General features: G+C 39.1%; 1 protein-coding gene across 2 annotated transcripts in view; it reads right to left on the reverse strand.

The window, feature by feature from the left end:
• NT5C2 (5'-nucleotidase, cytosolic II) overlaps positions 1–20792 on the reverse strand; it is a 101361-nt gene extending 80569 nt beyond the window's left edge. For both annotated transcript variants that reach the window (XM_043597414.1, XM_043597411.1), the window contains exon 1: positions 20725–20792. The gene's annotated coding sequence lies outside the window, so the exon portion shown is untranslated. The remainder of the gene's footprint in view (positions 1–20724) is intronic.
• Between the last annotated feature and the right edge of the window lie 635 nt (positions 20793–21427).

Here is a 21427-nt window from a genome sequence, read left to right on the forward strand (position 1 = left end):
TCTGAAATAAACTTTTTCAGACACATGAAAGCTGAAAGAATTCATCACCAGCCAACTAAAGAAATAAATAAATAATTTATAGAAGTCCAGGCAAGAGGAAAATAATACCAGATGGAAATCAATCTACACAGAATAATTATAAAAGATTTTTTTTCTATGTTAAATCTTTTTATTTATTTATTTATTTATTTATTTATTTATTTAGAGAGAGAGAGAGAGAGAGAGAGAGAGAGGAGAGAGAGAGAGAGAGAAAAAAAGACAGGGTAAGCACAAGCAGGGGAGGGGCAGAGAGAAGGAGAGACAGAATCCCAAGCAGACTCTACGCCATCAGCACAGAGCCCAATGTGGGGCTCAAACTCACAAACTGTGAGATCATGACCTGAGCCAAAATCAAGAGTCAGATGCTTAACCAACTGTGCCACCCAGGCACCCCATTCCTATGTTAAATCTGTTTAAAAGACACCTGTTTAAAGCAACAGTAGTAACAAAGTATTGTGAAGTTTATTATATAACTAGAAGTAAAATGTAGGACATCAATAGCCCAAAGGTGGGTAGGGGGAAAATAAAAATATACTATTGTAAGATTCTTATAGTGTACAAGAAGTAGTACAGTAGCACTTGAAAGCAGACTGTGACAAAGTAAACATGCATACTATACACCCTAAAGCAATCACCAAAATTACACAGAGTTATGGCCAGTAAGGCAACAAAAGACATAAAATAAAAACAAAAAAATAATCAACCTAAAATAAGAGTTAAAAAGAACAAAAGGAAACAAGCAAAAAAAAAAAAAAAAAAACAGGACAAACAGGACAAAATAGCAAGGTGGTAGAATTTTACTTAACTATATTTTTAAAAATTGCACTACATTCAAAATGCCTAAGAACTCCAATTAAAAAGAAGCTCGAGTGGGTATATTAACATTAAACAAAGTATACTTCGGATCAAAGAATCACTATGTATAATTGATAAAAAGGTCAATTTGCCAAAAAGATAACAGCAATTACAAACATATGCACCCAACAATAGAGCTCCAAAATACATGGAGCAAACATTGATAAAAGTGAAGGAGGAAACAGATAGTGCTACAATAACTGTTGAAGACTTAACTACTGATAAGGATATTCAGGTCTACAACAACACTATAGACTAACTACACCTAACATGTGTATAGGCCACTCCACCTAACAACAGAGTACACGTTCTTCTCAAGTGCTCAATCACAAAGCTAGTATCAATACATGTTTAAAAACTGACAAAAAATGCAATCATAAATGTCTTCTACTACCACAATGGAATGAAGCTGGAAATCAGCAACAGGATGAAAAACCTTATGACTCACAAATACACAGAAATTAAACAACACTCTTTCAAACAACCAATGGATCAGAGAAGAAATCACAAGGAAAATGTGTGTGTGTGCGCTCGTGCACACTCGCTCTCTCTCTCAAATAAAAAATAAAGAGGCACCTGGGTGGCTCAGTCAGTTAAGCATCTGGCTCCAGATTTCAGCTTAGGACATGATCTCATGGTTTGTGAGTTCAAACCCTGCAACTGGCTCTGTGCTGACAACTCAGAGCCTGCTTGGGATTCTCTCTCTCCCTTTCTCTGCGTCTTCCCCACTTATGATAAAAATAAATAAACTTAAAAAAAATAAAACAAAAAAGAGGGGAAAAAAATCTCAAATCAATAACCTATGTCTTGAGGAATTAAAAGAGAGAGACAAGACAAAAAAAAAAAGGTAAATTAACTAAACCCAAGCCCAGCAGAAAGATCAATGAGAACAAAAGTTGGTTCTTTGAAATGACCAACAAAATTGACAAACCTTTACCTACAATGACTAGGAAATAAAGAGATAAGATTCAAATAACTAGAATCAGATGAAAGTGGGGACATTATTACTGACATATGTACACAGAAATAAAAATCAAATCCATCAACATATTAAAATAATACATCACGACCAAGTGGTGTTGGGTCCAAGAACACAGGATGACTTATCTTTCTTTTCTTTTTTTACTTAATTTATTTATTTTGAGAGAGAGAGAAAGCATGAGTGGGGTAGGGTCAGAGAGAGAGGAGACAGAGAGAACCCAAGCAGACTCTGTACTGCCAGATCAGAACCCAATGTGGGAGAGATCATGACCCTAGCCTAAGTCAGACATTTAACCGACTGAGCTACCCAGTCACCCTGGGATCATTTATCATTCTAAAATCAGTCAATGAGAGGTGCCTGGGTGGCTCAGTCAGTTAAGCACCAGACTTTGGCTCATGCATCATCTCATGGTTGGTGACTTTGAGCCCAACGTCGGGCTCTGGGCTGACAGCTCAGAGCCTGGAGCCTGTTTCAGATTCTGTGTCTCCCTCTCTCTCTGACCCTCCCCCACTTGCTCGTGCACGCACTCTCTCTCTCAAAAAAAAAAAAAATTAAAGAAAAATTTAAATCAATGTAACAGAAAAACAATATATCATCTCAATACAGAGCAAACAAGTACAAGACGAAATCCAACATGTTTTCCTGATTTAAAAAAAATAAATCTCAGCAAATTAGGTATAAAAGGGAACTTCTTTAGTATGATAAAGTGCATTTACCAAAAACCTACGGCTAACATAATATTAATGGCGAAAGACTGAATGTTTTCTCCCTAAGATCAGACAAAAGAGATGTATGCTGTCACCACTCAACATTGTACTGAAGGTTCTATTCTAGCCAGTGTAATCAGGTGCCTGGCAGGATATATAAAAATTAATATGAAAATTAATGCAAGGGGTGCTTGGCTGGCTCAGTCAGTAGAGCATGAACTCTTGATCTTAGGGTCATGACTTCGAGCCCCATTTTTGGCACAGAGTTTGCTTTTAAAAAAAGTAATTCATAATGAATGATAGACCTAAATGTAAAACCTGAAACTCTTAAACTTTTAGAAGAAAACGTAAGGGAAAATCTTTTTTTTAATGTTTTTATTTATTTTTGAGACAGAGACAGAGCATAAGCAGGGGATTTTTTATATTAAAAAAATGTTAATGTTTATTTTTGAGAGAGACAGAGACAGAGTGCAAGCAGGGGAGGAACAGAGAGAGAGGGAGACACAGAATCCGAAGCAGGCTCCAGGCCTATGCGAGGCTCAACCTCACACACTGTGAGATCATGACATGAGCTGAAGTCAGATGCTTAACCGACTGAGCCACCCAGGCCCCCTAAGGGAAAATCTTTGAGAGCTCTTGAGTTAGTAAAAATCTCCTGGTTTCCACACCTAAAACACAATTGATTAAACAGGTTGATAAATTAGATCCCATCAAAGTTTATGGTTTCTGCTCTTCAAAAGACACTGTCTGGCACAAAAACAGACACTCAGATCAATGGAACAGAATAGAGAACCCAGAAATGGACCCACAAATGTATGGCCAACTAATCTTTGACAAAGCAGGAAAGAATCTCCAATGGAATAAAGACAGTCTCTACAGCAAGTGGTGCTGAGAAAACTGGACAGCGACAAGCAGAAAAATGAACCTGGACCACTTTCTTACACCATACACAAAAAATAAACTCAAAATGGATGAAAGACCTAAATGTAAGACAGGAAGCCATCAAAATCCTCAAGGAGAAAGCAGGCAACAACCTCTTTGACCTTGGCCACAGCAACTTCTTACTCAACACGTCTCCAAAGGCAAGGGAAACAAAAGCAAAAATGAGCTACTGGGACCTCATCAAAATAAAAAGCTTCTACACAGCGAAGGAAACAATCAGCAAAATTAAAGGCAACCGACAGAATGGGAGAAGATATTTGCAAATGACATATCAGATAAAAGGTTAGTATCCAAAATCTATAAAGAACTTATCAAACTCAACACCCAAAAAAACCCAAATAATCCAGTGAAGAAATGGGCAAAAGACATGAATGGACACTTCTCCAAAGAAGACATCCAGATGGCCGACCGACACATGAAAAAATACTCAACCTCACTCATCATCAGGGAAATACAAATCAAAACCACAATGAGATACCACCTCACACCTGTCAGGATGACTAACATTAACAACTCAGGCAAGAATGCGGAGAAAGGGGAACTCTTTTGCACTGCTGGTGAGAATGCAAACTGGTACAGCGACTCTGGAAAACATATGGAGGCTCCTCAAAAAATGAAAAATAGAACTACCCTAAAACCCAGCAATTGCACTACTAGTTATCTATCCAAGGGATACAGGTGTACTGTTTCGAAGGGGCACATGCACCCCAAGGTTTACAGCACCACTATCAACAATAACAAAAGTATGGAAGAAGCCCAAATGTCCATCGACCAATGAACGGATAAAGATGCAGTATGTATGTACATACATGTACATATACACAATGGAGTACTACTCAGCAATCAAAAAGAATGAAATCTTACCATTTGCAACTACGTGGATGGAATTGGAGTGTATTATGCTAAGCGAAATTAGTCAGAGAAAGACAAATATATGAGTTCACTCATATAAGGACTTTAAAAGACAAAACAGATGAACATAAGGGGAGGGAAACAAAAATAATATAAAAACAGAAGGGGGACAAAACATAAGAGACTCTTAAATATGGAGAATAAACAGGATTACTGGAGGGGTTGTGGGAGGAGGGGTGGGCTAAATGGGTAAGGGGCATCAAGTAGCAATGGTACTTTTCTTTCTATATGAATTTATGAATGGCAAAGCCCAAATCCTGGCATTTTACGTCTTGTACTGTTTGATGTTTTACCACTACTGTCGAGGTGAGGCTCTTTCTGCAGCCTCCCACACCTCTGAGGAATTGGGGTCACATGGCCCTCTGAAATGGTAAGTGGTTACCAGATCCTGGATTCCTTCACTCAGTAATATTTCAAAAGCAATTTTGGGGGTTCCCATAGGGTGGTCATCTTTGGATTATGCCATTCAGGACATTAAAATAAACTGCTATCTACTATCATTACTATTTCATGAAAGGCAATTTTAACACCAAAAAAGTAGGAAATAGGAAAAACGTAATCTCAGAATAAAAGGCAGGGCTTCTTCAACTGTCCATTGATGGATGAACGGATAAAGAAGATGTGGTATATCTATACAATGGAGTATTACTCGGCAATCAAATAGGATGAAACCTTGCCATTTGCAACTACGTGGATAGAACTCAGATGGTATTATGCTAAGGGAAACTAGTCAGTCACAAAGACAAATACCATATGACTTCACTCATATGAGGAATTTAAGACATAAAACAGATGAACATAAGGGAAGGGAAGAAAAATAATATAAAAACAGGGAAGGGGACAAGACATAGGAGACTCTTAAATATAGAGAACAAACAGGGTTGCTGGGGGGGTTGTGGGAGGGCGGGTGGGCTAAATGGGTAAGCGGCATTAAGGAATCTACTCCTGAAATCATTGTTGCACTATATGCTAACTAATTTGTATGTAAATTATAAAAAAATTAAAATTAAAGAAAAAACTAATTAATTAATTAAAATAACATAAAAAATAAAATAAAAATCAGTGTATGTAAAAATAAACAAACACTAAAAATTTTTTTTAAAAAGGATTCTGTATTTTGTCAAATGAAAAAAAAAAATACACTATTAAGGAAAAGACAAGCTACAACAACAAATTCCCAGGCTCATGGAGCTTACATTTTAGTGGAGTCGGATAATAATCAAATATATAATACTGTGCCAGATGATCGTAAGTGGTATATGGTAGAAGTCAAATAAATAAAATGAAGAAATAAACAGTGACAATGGTTACACTACAGATAGAAAAACCTTCCAAGACCTCTATGAAGAGGTGACATTTGTTCAGAGACCTGAGTAAAGTGAGGGAATAATATATAAAATAAAACAATAAATCAACTTATTCCCATATATAAGCTATGTTAGGTTCGCATTATAAGCTATGTTAATATGTTTTGTACCTTAGGGTTTACATGTGTATGAGTGATGCAAAATATTTAAAATATTTTATTCCCTTAGAAAGTTTTGTAATTTTTTTAATGTTTATTTATTTTTTGAGAGAGAGACAGAATGTGAGCAGGGGAGGGGCAGAGAGAGAGGGAGCCACAGAACTCGAAGCGGGCTCCAGGATCTATGCTGTCAGCACAGAGCCCGACATGGGGCTCGAACTCACAAACTGAGATCATGACCTGAGTCCAAGTCAGATGCTTAACCAACTGAGCCACCCAGGCACCCCCCCTTAGAAAGTTTAAATATTGTCTCTTCAATCTGGTTGGTATATTCAACTTATTATACAGGTCCCTTTCATTGCTAACAGAGGGCTAAAAACAAAACAAAATTGTATTTTCATATTGCATTTCCATTAATATATTTTCTATCTCTGGGCACCTGGGTGGCTCAGTCAGTTAAGGGTCCAATTCTTGGTATCAGCTCAGGTCATGATCTCACAGTTCATGGGATCAATCCCAAACAGAGCCTGTTTGGGATTCTCTCTCTCTCCTTCTTTCTCTGCCCTTCCCCCAAGAACTGGCATACAGGTGTGCCCGCTCTCTCTCTCTCTCTCTCAAAATAAATAAAATAAGCATTAAAAAATATTTTTTTCAGGGCACCTGGGTGGCTCAGTCGATTAAATGTCCAACTCTTGGTTTGGGCTCAGGTCACGATCTCATGGTTTCACGAGTTCAAGCCCTATGTCAGGCTCTGTGCCAGCAGCACAGAGCTTGCTTGAGATTCTATTTCTCTCCCTCTCTCTGCCCCTCCCCTACTTATGCTGTTTCTCTCAAATAAATAAACTTAAAAAAAATTTTTTTAAATATATTTTCTATCTCTCCAGTAAGGGAGAGGGGAGATAAGTTACAGTACGTAAGAAAATATTTGCAAATTACACATCTGAAAAAGGATTATATCCGGAATACACAAAGAGCTCTCAAAATACAGCAATAAGACAAACAATTATAAAAATACAGGCAAAAGATTTGAAGTGATGTTTCATCAATCAAGATAGATGGCAATTAAGTATATGAAATGATGCTCAAGGTCATTTATCATCAGGGAAATGCAAATTACTACAGTAATATTCCACTACATTACTATTAGAAAGCTTAAAATTTTAGGGGCGCCTGGGTGGCTCAGTCGGTTCAGCGTCCAACTTCAGCTCAGGTCACGATCTCGCGGTCCGTGAGTTCGAGCCCCGTGTTGGGCTCTGGGCTGATGGCTCAGAGCCTGGAGCCTGCTTCCAATTCTGTGTCTCCCTCTCTCTCTGCCCCTCCCCCATTCATGCTGTGTCTCTCTCTGTCTCAAGAATAAATAAACATTAAAAAAAAAAATTAAAAAAAAAAAAGAAAGCTTAAAATTTTTAGAAGATTGACCATGCCAAATTTAGTGATGAAATAGAGCAACTAGAACTCTAATACACTACTGATTGAAAATATAAAAATGATACAAGCATTTTGGAAAAGTTTTCCATTTCCTTAAAAGTTAAACACGTATCTACTATATGGCCCAACCTTTCTACTCCTAATTATCCAAGAGAAATGAAAGCAAATGGGGTACCTGGGTGGCTCAATCAGTCGAGCGTCCAACTTTGGCTCAGGTCATGATCTCACACAGTTTGTGGGTTCGAGCCCCGCTTCGGGCTCTGTGCTGACAGCTCAGAGCCTGGAGCCTGCTTTGGATTCTGTGTCTCCTTCTCTCTTTGACCCTCCCCCACTCATGCTCTCTCAAAAATAAATAAATGTGAAAATAAATTTAAAAAAAGAAGTGAAAGCAAATATTCATGTAAAGACTTATACACAAATATTCACAGCAACTTTGTTTGTAATAACCATAAAGTAAAACAACCCAAGCATCTATGAGCAGGTGAATGGATAAACTGTAGTATATCCATACAATGGAATAATACTATGCAATTAAAAAAAAAAATGAACTACTGGGGCTCCTGGGTGGCTCAGCTGGTTAAACATCTACTTCGGCTCAGGTCACAATCTGAGGGTTTGTGGGTTTCTGTCCCACGTGGGGCTCCACACTAGTCTGAAGCCTGTTTGGGATTCTCATGCTCTCCTCTCTCTGCCCCTCCCTTCCTGGTGTTCTCTCTCTCAAAATAAACAAACTTAAAAAAAAAATGAACTACTGATATACAACATGAATAAATTTCAGAATTATGCTAAGTGAAAGCAGACAAACAAGACTGCATACTACATGATCCTGTTTACATAAAATTCCAGAAAATGCAAACTAATCTGCAGTAACAGAAATAAGATTAGTGGTTGACTGAGGTGAAGGAGTAAGGCAAAGAGGGACGCAAAGAAACTTTTGGGAGGGATATGTTCATTATCTTAATTATGGTGATTATTTCACATGTGTACACATACATCAAAACTTAGTGTATACTCTAAATATGTGCAGTTTATTGCATATATTTATACCTCAATGAAACGGTTTTTTAAAGTCAGGCTTTTTCTTTCCTCAAAAATTAGAGGTAGAGGAGCGCCTGAGTGGTGGCACAGTTGAGTGTCCAACTCTTAATTTTGGCTCAGGTCATGATCTCCCAGTTCCTGGGATTAGCCCATGGGCTCCTTGCTGAGTGCTGAGCCTGCTTGGGATTCTCTCTCTGCCCTTCCCCCACTCTTGCTCTCTCTCAAAATAAACACACAAAAAAATGAGAGGTAGTAACTACACTAAGAAAAGATTTTCCCCACAGATTTTAATTCCTTTATTCAAATTATTATAGGGAAAATTCAAAGCACTTTCCTGGGTCATTCATGGACGTCAACAAAATACCTTTTCTTTGGGGCACCTGGGTGGCTCAGTTGGTTGAGCATCCAACTTTGGCCCAAGTCATGATCTCACAGTTTGTGGGTTCAAGCCTCGCATCAGGCTCTGTGCAGACGGCTCAGAGCCTGGAGCCTGGTTCAGATTCTGTGTCTCCTTCTCTCCCTGCCCCTCCTCCACTTGCACTGTCTCTCAAAAATAAATAAATGTGAAAAAAAATGAAAAAACCATTTAAAAAAATACCTTTTGTTGTTGTTGTTGTTGTTGTTGTTGTTGTTGTTTGAGAGCTGAGGGTGAGGGGCAGAGAGAGAGAGAGAGAGAGAGAGAGAGAGAGAGAATCTTAAGCAGGCTCCACATTGAGCACAGAGCCCAATGTGGGGTTCTATCCCACAACCCTGGGATCATGACCTGAGCAAAAATCAAGAGTGGGATGAGCAGGGCACCTGGGTGGCTCAGTCTCTTAAGGATCCAACTCTTGATTTTGGCTCACATCATGATCTCATGGTTCATGAGATCAAGCCCTGTGTTGGGCTCCACACTGACAGTACACAGCCTGCTTAGGATTCTCTCTCCCTCTCTGCTCTTCCCTTGCCTGCATGCACTCTCTCTCTCTCAAAATAAACAAAAAATATATATTTAAGAGTGGGACGTTCAACTGACTGAGCCATCCAGGTGCTCCAAAATGTATTTTCTTTTAAAAATTCAAGTTACAGACTCTCACGAAGAGAACAGAAAACTTTAACTAAAATGTAAACATAAATTATTAAGTAATCACATTATCACTAACATGGAATAAAATCTGCCATGAAGTCTACAGTTATGTGAAGATAAGGGGTAAGATTTTTTAAATAATCATCTTCAAATAATTCCTCATATGACAATTTTACTATGATCTTATCTAACACATCTTAACACTATATGACAGACTTTTGAACACTATCCAGAGTCAATCTATCTAATGCTTAACTATTTTCTTTAGTAATATTAAAATTAAAGATGATGATACTTTATCAATTGGCCAAAAAAACAAAAGAGACAATAGTTCCAATAAGTAGGTAAATATTTCATTTGTCACTTGTTTACAACATCAAGCTTAAGAGGAGTTTTATTCAGTAAGGTACAGTAGTGACTAATACGGAATAAAAAGCTCAAATTATAATTCCTTTCAAACAATAGTGGTACAGTTAGAAAATTCTTTGTTTCAACATAAAATACACAGCCTACAAAATACTTGTCCCTGAAGAGTAACAACTGAAACGAACTTTCAAGCATTTGAAATATTGTTGTTTCACGTAAAAATATTTCAACATACCCGCTCCTTTCACCACTAATGATGTCACCACCCCCCTATCCCTGCCCCACCCCCTAAAAGGAAAAACAGCTGCCCCAACGGCTCCAGGCAACTAATGAAAACAGGAAGCAAAGAGTAACTGAAACTAGGGTAAACCTGGTTAGTAAAACCATTTTAAATGTTTCAGCTCACATCAGTAATTTACTTGGAAAGAAGTGAGTAGCAAGTAAACACATTATGTAGCACAAGTCTATCTGGCAAAGTGCTTAATATATATGATATACTGAATCAAACATTCATTGTTCACCAGAATAAGTAGGTCAATCTAGATAACAGAGTATTGATAACAGCAAGTAAGTATGAACACTCAGGGTTTTACTAAACTTCACTGGAATTTATTTTGTGTTTAAATATAAAACTTGAAATTTCTAAGTTTTATAATCAACCATTCTAAGAACACTGAACACCGCTCTGAAACTTGGGTGGAAAGAATAAGAATAATTTTGAATGGTTTCTTCAAATTTTCTCACCAGCTTGAAATTTATTTTAATTTTCATAAATACAACTTTAACTGCATATTACATATATTAAACTAGTTTATGGAAAAAGAAGAGTTAAAGATAATCCTCCATCTGTAAGGCCTGGTATTGAACTAAATAAGGAGGCACATTGTATTTGTGTAAATGTGTGCCTGAGTGTGTGTAAAGTAGTAAAATTACTTTATTACAGTTGACTTTTTAAAAACATTTCCTTTGTTATGATACTAAGGATACTTACAAAATATTTCATATGACCTTGTTTTCCTTACGTTCTGACAACTTGCTAACAGCTTTAAATACACAATCTATATAATTAATACAAGTTATATATGAACTGTAAGCTATGTTGAACCAGAAGAATACTGACAATACTGCTGTGGGCCATTTCTACTGAAAGGAAAATGCACATCTGTAGAATCACTTTTACTGGCTGGTCTAACAGTAAGGAACAGGCTTCTTGCCTACTGCAAACCCTTGATAAGTCTCCACTCAGCATCTGTTTGATAAGTAGGCATACTTTACTCATGGCCCTTGATAACGCTATTCCTTGACCAATGAGCAAGTAAACCAAGAAAGTATAGTGGTAAGTCAGTTAGTTTTAACATTAAGTATGGCTCAGGGTCCCCTCTGTAACATGACCACAAACAAACCAACAAACTTACAAATGTATTCCCTAGAAAACAAGGGGAGTCAGACACAGATATAGATTAATTTATCTAACAGTACTGATGAAAATCTAAATTATAAAATCTATAGTTAATAGCACAGGAGCCAATGGCAGGCTGCCCCAGGATGGGCCACCATTTTCAGTTAAAAGCAAACAAAACCTAGCAGATTCAGAAGCTCTTTACCTGTCCCTCAATTGCCTGCTTCTATCAAGAAGAGAGCTAATAATAGAAACTCCTCTAAGAAACTTATCTTCATAACAAGGCAATCTTTGTCTTCCAACCATCTCCTCTCACCTTCCTGCTCAAGTTCTCTCTCCCCTTTGTATCTCCTCAAGCCCCTACCCCTCTCCTCAGCACATATAAGCATCATGTTGTCCATCTCTGGAATTTCCACGTCTGTGTGGAGTCCCCCTATGTATGCTATTAAATTTGACTTTTTCCTGTTAATCTGTCCCATGTTAATTTACTTCTTAGTCCAGCTAGGACTTTGAAGGGCAGAGAAAATTCTTCCCTCCCGACAATTGTGTCACCTCTAACTCAAAGAACAGCACTTTCAAACAAACCACAGCTTTGAAAGTTATTTTTGTAACTCCTTCTAATCATAAAATATGTGAAGAAAATAATCACATAAAATATTTTGAGATATTTTCCCCAAAAGGGAGACTCCTTAAAACTGTTGTATTAAAATAAAACTGTGTTAAATGTTTCATTACCTCTTATCTTCTGAACACTTCGTAACAGCTTTTTGTTCATTTTCATTTCATTAGTTTCATTCAGAGTTCTATCATTTACCCTGCAAATGTACTATACGTTCCTGTAAAAGGCCAGCATTCATAGTTTGCACACCAAGCGAAAGCTAACAAACTGCAACTAACAAACTTGCGCACATATTATTTGCTATTCTCATACCCTTTTTCTTTTTTTGCACATTAACACTTCCAGACATGATATATTTTGACAGTAAGAGTCAGTCTCTTTCTCTAAAATAGAAGACCATAAGGTGAGATTTGTTTTGTTTTGCTGCTGTTTCCCAGTTCTTTTAACCGCGACTTGATACACACAGGCAGAAAAAAATGGAGCTCCTAGACCTATACACTTGGCAGCTCTTTGCTCTTTAAAAGCTAATTCTTGTGTAAGCCTGAAAATGCAAGAATTGCACAAGTTCCTTTTAACGCTCTAAAACAGTCTTTGTGAAATCTTACTTTTGGTTCAGAAACGCACAAGATTCTTGGCTTGATTAACGTAATATTTTGCTAACATTTCGACATCAGGCCTTGGAACAAAAGCTTCTTTGTTCTCTGATGGAAAATAACAAAACTGAGAAGAGATCTTGTCAAGTGAGAAATGCAGTACCTGTTGCCTTGACAATCTGTTCTTCTTCAAGCAATAATATGCTCCAATTTCTAGTCTGAAACGAACTGGAAAATACAAATTTACTTCACATGTTCCTAAAGTTCCTAAATATACAAGGGAGACCTGAATTTTGTTATGTTCTCCTAAACATTCTACCACTGCTACTCCTGGAATTCTGTTACTTGAGCCGTATCACACACAATACAGTATTTTTGTTCTACATCAACATATGAAAGTTTCTTCTAACAATGTTTTGAGTAACACCAGACCTTCAACAATAACATGGTTATTGACACAAAGAAAAAGAAAGCATGTAAAGAAGACATCTTAAATGAATGCGCTTGACGATATGTAGTATGCCATCTATTTCTTTAAAATATTGCTATAACTGGGGCGCCTGGGTGGCGCAGTCGGTTAAGCGTCCGACTTCAGCCAGGTCACGATCTCGCGGTCTGTGAGTTCGAGCCCCACGTCGGGCTCTGGGCTGATGGCTCAGAGCCTGGAGCCTGTTTCCGATTCTGTGTCTTTCTCTCTCTCCCCCTCCCCCGTTCATGCTCTGTCTCTCTCTGTCCCAAAAATAAATATTGAAAAAAAAAATTTTTTTTTAATAAATAAAAAATAAAATATTGCTATAATTAACTAAGGTCTTTCAAAAGCATAAAGGTAACTAAGCCTGACATTTTTCACATTGAGCCAATATACAATTCTTTGCACCTTTAATAATAATTCTTGAACATTCTTTTAAAAAGGAGGTAAAAAATTGTTTGATTTCAAAAAGAACGAATTATTTTACCCATGAGTTCCTGGCTCATCGTTCAACTTTGTTCTAGCTGTAATCTTAACTCTCACGAAAAAAAAAAAAAAAGATAAAAATCAGAAAGGCAGAAATAATCATCACAGTATTTTCACTTTTTGGTTTATAAATTCATTTATGGATTAGTCTGCTTATTTGGTAAAAATCCAGAGATACATAAGTTCAATGCCTTAATAATGCTAACATAACAGCTAACATTTACTAAGCATTCACATTTTTTCATGTATTATTCTAAGCACTATACATATTTCATCTGACTTCTCACAACCACCATATGAGTTAGGTGCTATTATCTTCATTATACAAAGAAGAAAACAGCATTGGGAAGTTAAATAATTTCACCAACATCACAGAATTCTACTTATGATGAAGAGCATACATTCTAGAGCCACAATGTCTGGATTCAAAATCTGCCTCCAACACTAATTTAACTAGCTCTATGACTGAGCAAATTACACAATCACTTCAGTTTCTTTCCTCCACTTCAAAATGGCCAGATTTGGAACAAGGATTCAATACATTAATAAGTGCAAGGTGCTAAGAACACCAGCTGACACATAGTGCTTAATAATTATTTATAATGCTAGAGCCCATGATGTTTAATATTTGCAGCCTCTGCACAATGTAGTACAGTGGTCTCCCTTTATTAGTGGTTTTCCTTTCCGTGGTTTCAGTTATCTGGTGTCAACTGCAACCTCCAGAAGCAGATGATCCTCCTTCTGTTATAGTCGGATGATCAATAGTAGCTTACGGTCACTTCACAATGCCTATGCCATTCACTTCATCTCATCTTGTGGGCACTTTATCATCTCATGTCATCACAAGAAGGGTGAGTACAGTATAAAAAGATACTCTGAGAGAACACACTCACCTAACTTTTATTACAGCTTTGTTCTACAAAACAACTGGCCTGGACTCTTCAAATACATCAATGTTTAGAAAACAAACAAAAAGCTGGGAACCTGCAGTAGATTAAAAATAATTAAAGGGACATGGCAACTAAATGCAATTAATTTGTGATCTCAGACTAGATCCGGGCACCAATGAATTAGGTTGAAGAATACTATAAAGGTCATTATTGGAACCGCTCTGAAACTATTTTTTCCTGTGAAATTTTTAATATCCGCCATGTATTAGATAATAATGTTACCTCCATGTTAAATGTGTAGTTTTACGGGACATCTTTGTTTAGGGTATTCAAGTAGATCATTTGAGGAATGAAGTGTCATGATGTCTGCGACTTACTTTTAAATGGTTCAGGGAGCACCTGACTGTCTCACTTAGTTAAGTGTCATGATCTCACAGTTCACGAGATCAAGCCCCGCACTGGGTCCCACATCCAGCCCCACATCGGGCTCTGCGCTGACAGAGTCTGCTTGGATTCTCTCCCTCTCTGCCCCTCCCCTGCTCTCTCTCTCTCAAAATAAATAAACATTAAAAAACAAAACGTTCAGGAAAAAAATGTATAAATGAAAAAACGTGGCATAATGTTAACTGGTGAATCCAAATGAAAGACAAATTCATTGAACATTATTGCACTTTTCTATATTGAAATTTATTGCAAATAAAAAGTTGGAATAAAAATTTAAAATTTCTGCACAGGAAAAGAGATTAAACACTGAGAAGGTATCTGCAACACCACAAATGAGAAAGGATTAGTACATAAAGAGAGCTAGGAACTAATGATGGAAAAGTAAACAAGCCAAGAGAAATCTATAAACAGCAATTCACAGAAGAGGAAACCTTATAATAAATGGATGTAAAGAAGCTCAATCTCACTTATAATCAGGAAAAGGCAAATTAAAATGAAATTTTATTTGTTTTAAAATTTAAACCTCTAAACAATATCAGTGTAAGGATATTGCAAACTGGGAACTCCCACAATCTGCTAAGATTTTGGATTTAGCATTCTGGAAAATAATTTGGCATTATCTAACAAAGTTGAAGATCTTCATACTCTACAACCTAAGATTTCCCTAAGCTTAGAATTCTCACATATGTAAATAAGATGACAATCCAAGAATGTTTATGCTTCATTAATAATAGCAAAAAAATCTTAAATACAGAGAACAAACTAGAGGTTGCTGGGGGGCGTTCTGGGTGGGAAGATGGCTAAATGGGCAAGGGGCATTAAAGAGGACATTTGTTGGGATGAATGAACACTGGGTGTTAACATGTAAGTGATGAAGCACTAAATTCTACTCCTGAAATCATTATTACATTATGTGTTAACTAACTTGGATGTAAATTTTAAAAAATAATTAATAAAAATAAATAAAATAAATAAAGATAATATTTTATTGTTTTGCTATAAACTTTAGGTCCCACAGCTAGGTTCTTGCTTTATTCTAAATAGGAATCGAGATTTATTGTTTTAAAGTGATACTGTGTAGAAATTACAGATTTATTCCCTTGAAGAAATACCAAAGGTGACAGGTTCATGGTGGAATTCTCATTACACTTTATGATTAAAAAGCTGTATTATACACTATTCAATAAAATTAAACTTCACTTCAAAAAAAAATCAGAAATACCTAAAAATCCATAAACTGGTTTATTCATATAATGCAATACTATAGGGCAACTAAAATGAACTAGTAAAGACTTATGTATCCACATGCACACATACCAAAAACAATGCTGAACAAAAAAACCATGCTGCAGAATCATATGTATAACATAAGAGTATATGTACTTTTATGGATATATACATATTAGTAAAAGTAAAAAAAAACATAACGGGAATGATAATTACTGAATTCATGACCATCTTTACCTTTAGAAGAGGGCAAGAGAAGGCAAGAGAGGGAAACAGGATCAACAAGGATACATACAGGCCTCAGCTGTATCTGTAGTTTTATCCCTTTGAAAAATTTATATTGAAAAAAGAAAACACACAATTAGAAAATAGAAAAAAAATATACAGGGGTGTCTGGGTGGCTCAATCAGTTAGGTGTCAGATTCTTGGTTTTGGCTCAGGTCATGATCTCATGGCTCAGGAATTCAAGCCCCACATCGGGCTCCGTGCTGACAGCTCAGAGCTTGCTTGGGATTCTCTCTCCCTTTCTGTCCCTCCCATGCTCTCTCACACCTGCTCTCTCTCTAAATAAATAAACTAAAAAAAAGAGAGAAAAATACACAAAGTAAACATCATGGCCTACAAGGTGATCATTACATGCTTTTCTGTATGTTTAAAAACATTTGAAATATAAAAGTATTTCATATTTTAAAATAAATCTTAACATTAAAGAAACCCCATTAAACTGAACCAAGGAGCTTTTAAAACATATATGCCACTGGACGTCTGAAATGGAAACATACTAATTCCCAACAAACCATATATTTTTGTTTTTGTTTGTTTTATCCATTAAGTTTCAGGCCTCAGACTTCAGTTTTCTCTTTCCAAGCAGATCCTGACATAGCAGGCTTTTCCATCTTACACTCCTGATATTGCTTCCCAATCAAGATACACACAAAAGGTAGGAACAAATAATTCAGCGCTCTCCAAGTCAATTTAAACCTTCTGGTTCTGTGCTCTACCCAAAAAGAGGGCAGTTTTTCTGCTCTGCTGGCAATTTTGCCATTTTTACTGGGTTTTTTTTGGGGGGGGGAGGGCTTGCTAATAAGTTGTTTTCCATTTAAGAGAGAAAGAAGGAGGGGGCACGTGGGTAGCTCAGTGAGTTAAGCATTGGACTCTTGACTTCAGCTCAGGTCATGATATCAGTCATGGGTTCTAGCCCCATGTCAGGCTCTGCACTGGCAGTATAGAGCCTGCTTGATATTCGCTCTCTCCCTCTCTCTCTGCTCCTCACCCATTCACATGCTGTGTGTGTCTCTCTCTCTCAAAATAAATAAATAAACTTTAAAAAAGAAAAAAGAGGGAAAGAGGAAGAAAGGAAGGAACAAATGAAGGACAGCCACCATAAGCTCTGGTAACCAATCTCAAAACGCAACCAAATTTCAAAAGTCATATATAAGATATGCTGTTTCAAATGACAAGGAATTTGGCAATCTGTAACAATCTGCAATCAACTTCCTTAAAGCAAAGAACTTTTTTTGGTCTGAACCTAAAAAACAAAGCGAACACCAACCACTCATTAAAAAAGGTTAGCTTATTTCATTAATTCTGCTCTATTGCAAGAAACCCATGTAGCATATCTTATAAAACAGCTTACCAGAAATTCTCTCTCCAGCCTTATCTCATACTATTACTCTACCACTTTGTTTTAGTGAGAGCAACCTATTCATTAAACCCTCACTACATCCACTTTTGCATCTTCTTACTCTTGTGTCACCATCTTTATCTATTCCCTGATCCCACAAACATGCAGTAATCTTCCCACTTTCAACAATAAACAGTAACAGCTAACATTTATAGAGAATTTAACGTATGTTAGTATTGCTTCAATGGAATTATCCCATTTAACCCACACAACCCTGTGAAATTTGTTCTATTTTCTCCTTTTTGGTGGTGAGAGAAACTGAGTGAGGCTGTTTTCCAAGGTTGCAGAGATGGTAAGTTGCAAGCCAGGTCTCAAACCAGACTCCAAAAACTAGGCCCTCAAACATATGTGATGCTGTTTACTGGCTCAAAGCACTGACTGCCTTTGTTGCTCAAATGTCACTTCACATATGCCCTGTGATATTTAACATTTTGTTTTCATAGATGTTAAGTGGTTCAAAATACTACATTCCTTCAACAAAAATTTACTGAGAGACTATATGCCGGGCAGTGCTGACTACTTGCTATAAAAGCATGTTATAGAGCCTCTACAAATGAAAAGTAGATGAATTCTTCAGATACACGGCCATCTCAGAAATATGGGTAAATGCAAAATTAAAAGCAGTATGTACAGGGACGTGTGGGTGGCTCACTCAGTTAAGCAACTGACTCTTAGTTTCAGCTCAGATCATGATCTCACAGTTTCATGGGTTCAAGCCCTGTATCAGGCTCTGCACTGGCAGTGTAGAGCCTGCTTGGGATTCTTTCTCTCCCTCTCTCTGTCTACCCCTCCCCCATTCTCGGGGTCTCTGTCTCTCTCAAAATAAATAAGCTTTAAAAAAATACGTACATAGTAATTTAAACTACATAAAAACAGGGGGCGCCTGGGTGGCTCAGCCAGTTAAGCACCGGACTTCAGCTCAGGTCATCATCTCATGGCTGGTGAGTTTGAGCACCAAGTCAGGCTCTGTGCTGACAGCTCAGAGCCTGGAGCCTGCTTCAGATTCCGTGTCTCCCTTTCTCTCTTCCCCTCCCCTGCTCACACTCTGTCTCTGTCTCTCAAAAATAAATAAAACGTTAAAAAACTAAAAAAATAATAAACTACATAAAAACAATGCTTAGATGAGGAACTGGAAAAGAACACAGTCATAAATAGTATGAAAAGGTTGGGGGTTGTTTTTTGTTCCTCAGTATTTCACTGAATTAAGCTTTTTGTTAAGAGCAATGAAAAGATGTATTAAAACAAACATGTTATGAGTGCTTTCTTTCCCCCATGAAACAGCAGAAACGCCTAGAGAGACAGATGAATGAACATCCCTCCTCCTAACATCCCACTGTCAACTGGTTTCCTTTAGGAAGATACACCTGATGTCAGTAGTAAGGCTTGCAGATACATAATACCTCTCTACATAAATCTCCCCACAATTACAAACTTTTGGAAACTTGTAGCTAATTACAAATTTTCATACATGGAATCCAATCGTGGAACTGACCAAAACCTTGCAGAACATCTCCTTCAGCCCTCTCATTTTACAGACTGATTACTAAATTCTAGGTTAATGACAGTAAATGCAGCAACCTATAAGAGCCGAAATTGTAATGGCTTATATTGCAAAAGAAATGAATTTCAGAAATAAAGTCTGTGTGTGCTAGCATTGGCCTATGGAGTTCTCATTTTAATTACTGACTAGCTGTGTCCTTTGGAACTTAACCACTACAGGCCTGGACGTCTTCATCTAGATAAATTCTAACCATTGCTGAAAAGTGTCTCAGTAGGGGAGCCTAGCTGGCTCAGTGGGAGAGCAAGTGACTCTTGATCTCAGGGTTTTGAGTACAAACCCCACTTTGGGCGTGGAGCCTACTTTAAAAAACTTAAATTAGGAAAGAAAAATGTCCTAGTAAATTTCAAGAAGACCTAAATCACATTAAGTTTCCATGGTAAATGGTACTGTTTCAACATTCCTCCCTTCAAGTTAGTTAACAGAAATTGCACCTGCTCTCTGAAGAGGCAAAATGAACAGTGTCCAGCCATTATGAAACAAGTAGAGTTCAACCAAGAACCTCTCTGCATCCGGACACAAACAACCCTATAAAGTGACTAGTCACTGCAGAGCACTGTACTTTTCAATACATCCCTCAAACCTAACGGGGCCGACCGCACTGGAAAAAACCAAATCTGACACCAAGCTCTACCGACTGCTTTTAAAAGCTGAGGCCTACTGACGTCAAACCCCCCAAACGTTATGCTTAACGACTAATGGTTCAGGCCTCTGATGTGCATCTCCCCTCTCGACTATCACCAGCTTCAGGGATCCCCAGAAAAGGAAAGGAACGGACCGCCACCGGACAGCTGACCCCGGACTTGGGAGCCCTTTGGAAAGAACCAGCATGGTTTTTGCGGCGGTTTGCGATTCGCGGTGAGCTTGCCAAGAAGCACTGCAAGGACAGAACTGGCATGTGGGCTTGTCAAGCTGGCAATTTCCGGCGGGTCTTGCTAAAACGCTGTCAACCTCGCCTCCTTCCACAACTGTCCGCTAGCTCCCTGGGGTCCACCCCGAAAGCGCACGGGTTGAGACGCCCATCAAGAGGGCGGAAACGCTGGCCTCTGGCGAGGAAGGCGAAAGCCGGCGTCGGCCGGAAAAAGAAGCAGAACTGAGTAAAGAGGTATCCGCCTGAGGCGGGGTGGGGGCTGCCACCAGCGTGAGGAAAGCGGGGGAACAGGACGTGACACGACGAGGCTGGCTCTGAGGAGACGAAGGGCCGCGCTGCGAGGGTAAGGCGAGTCCCGACGAGCCGAAGGCATGGAAACAATGGCGCGGGCGTGACGTGAGGCTGGGGGCGTCGCCGCGACGCGGAGGTAGGGGCCAATCTGAGGCAGGGGCGAGCTGCGGGGGGGTGGGAACGCCGTGCGGGGACGCGGGCGCCGAGCCCTCAGACACGCAGGCGAGCGCTGGGAGGGGCGCAGCGGCCCGGGTGGGGCAGGGGCAGGCGCTGGCCCCCGGTCCCCGGTCCCCGGTCCCAAGTCGCGCGCTCGGACACGCACCCTCCCTCGCGTGCTTGCTGGCTCGTTCGCCCGCTCCCTCCCCGCCCTCCCGCGGGTCCAGCCGCACTCACCGGCCCCGCCGCACAGCAGCAATCCCAGCGCGCAACTGCCGCAGCCGCCTGGGCGCGCGCCTTCCCCGCCCCCGCCGCCCTGGCACCGCCCCCAGCTCGCGCCGTGCCAGGGACCGGCGCACTGTTCTTTCCCCAGCTCCGCCGCATAACCCGGTCGCCACGACGCTCCCTAGCTGCTCCGGCAGAGAGGAGCCGCTATGCTGGCGCGCGCGCCTCGGGCTCTAGCGCTCAGGTTTGCTAGATCCACAAACAACAGAACATCAGTTGTTGCCGAGCTGTGGGGTAACGCGTGTTGACAATCCTTACATGTCTTTTAGGTCTGCATCCCTTGGCCTTGTGCCCCGCCCCTCAGCAAGGCCCGGGGCTACCTAGCCTTGGCCAACCCTCCAACGCTTTTCCTTAGAGGGATGGGGTACCCTTTTTCCCAGTCACAGAATCTTCTGGTCGAATGGACCTCAAAGCCACTCTGGTCCAGACCCCCATAGCACCCTTGAATCCCATTGACAATTAAAATCACTAGCTTTGGAGTTTGTCAGAACAGGCTGGAATTCCAGTTCCACCGCTTACAAATTGTGTGACCTTGGGCAAATTACCTGACCTCACTACCTAGTTCCCTCATCTATAATACAGGAACAGATAACAATAGTACGTACAGGTGTTACCGGATGAAATAGTAGAGGGAAGGTGCTTAGCACAGTCCTGG

Source organism: Prionailurus bengalensis, chromosome D2 (genome assembly GCF_016509475.1).
Source record: "Prionailurus bengalensis isolate Pbe53 chromosome D2, Fcat_Pben_1.1_paternal_pri, whole genome shotgun sequence".
Classification (NCBI taxonomy): Eukaryota; Metazoa; Chordata; class Mammalia; order Carnivora; family Felidae; genus Prionailurus; species Prionailurus bengalensis.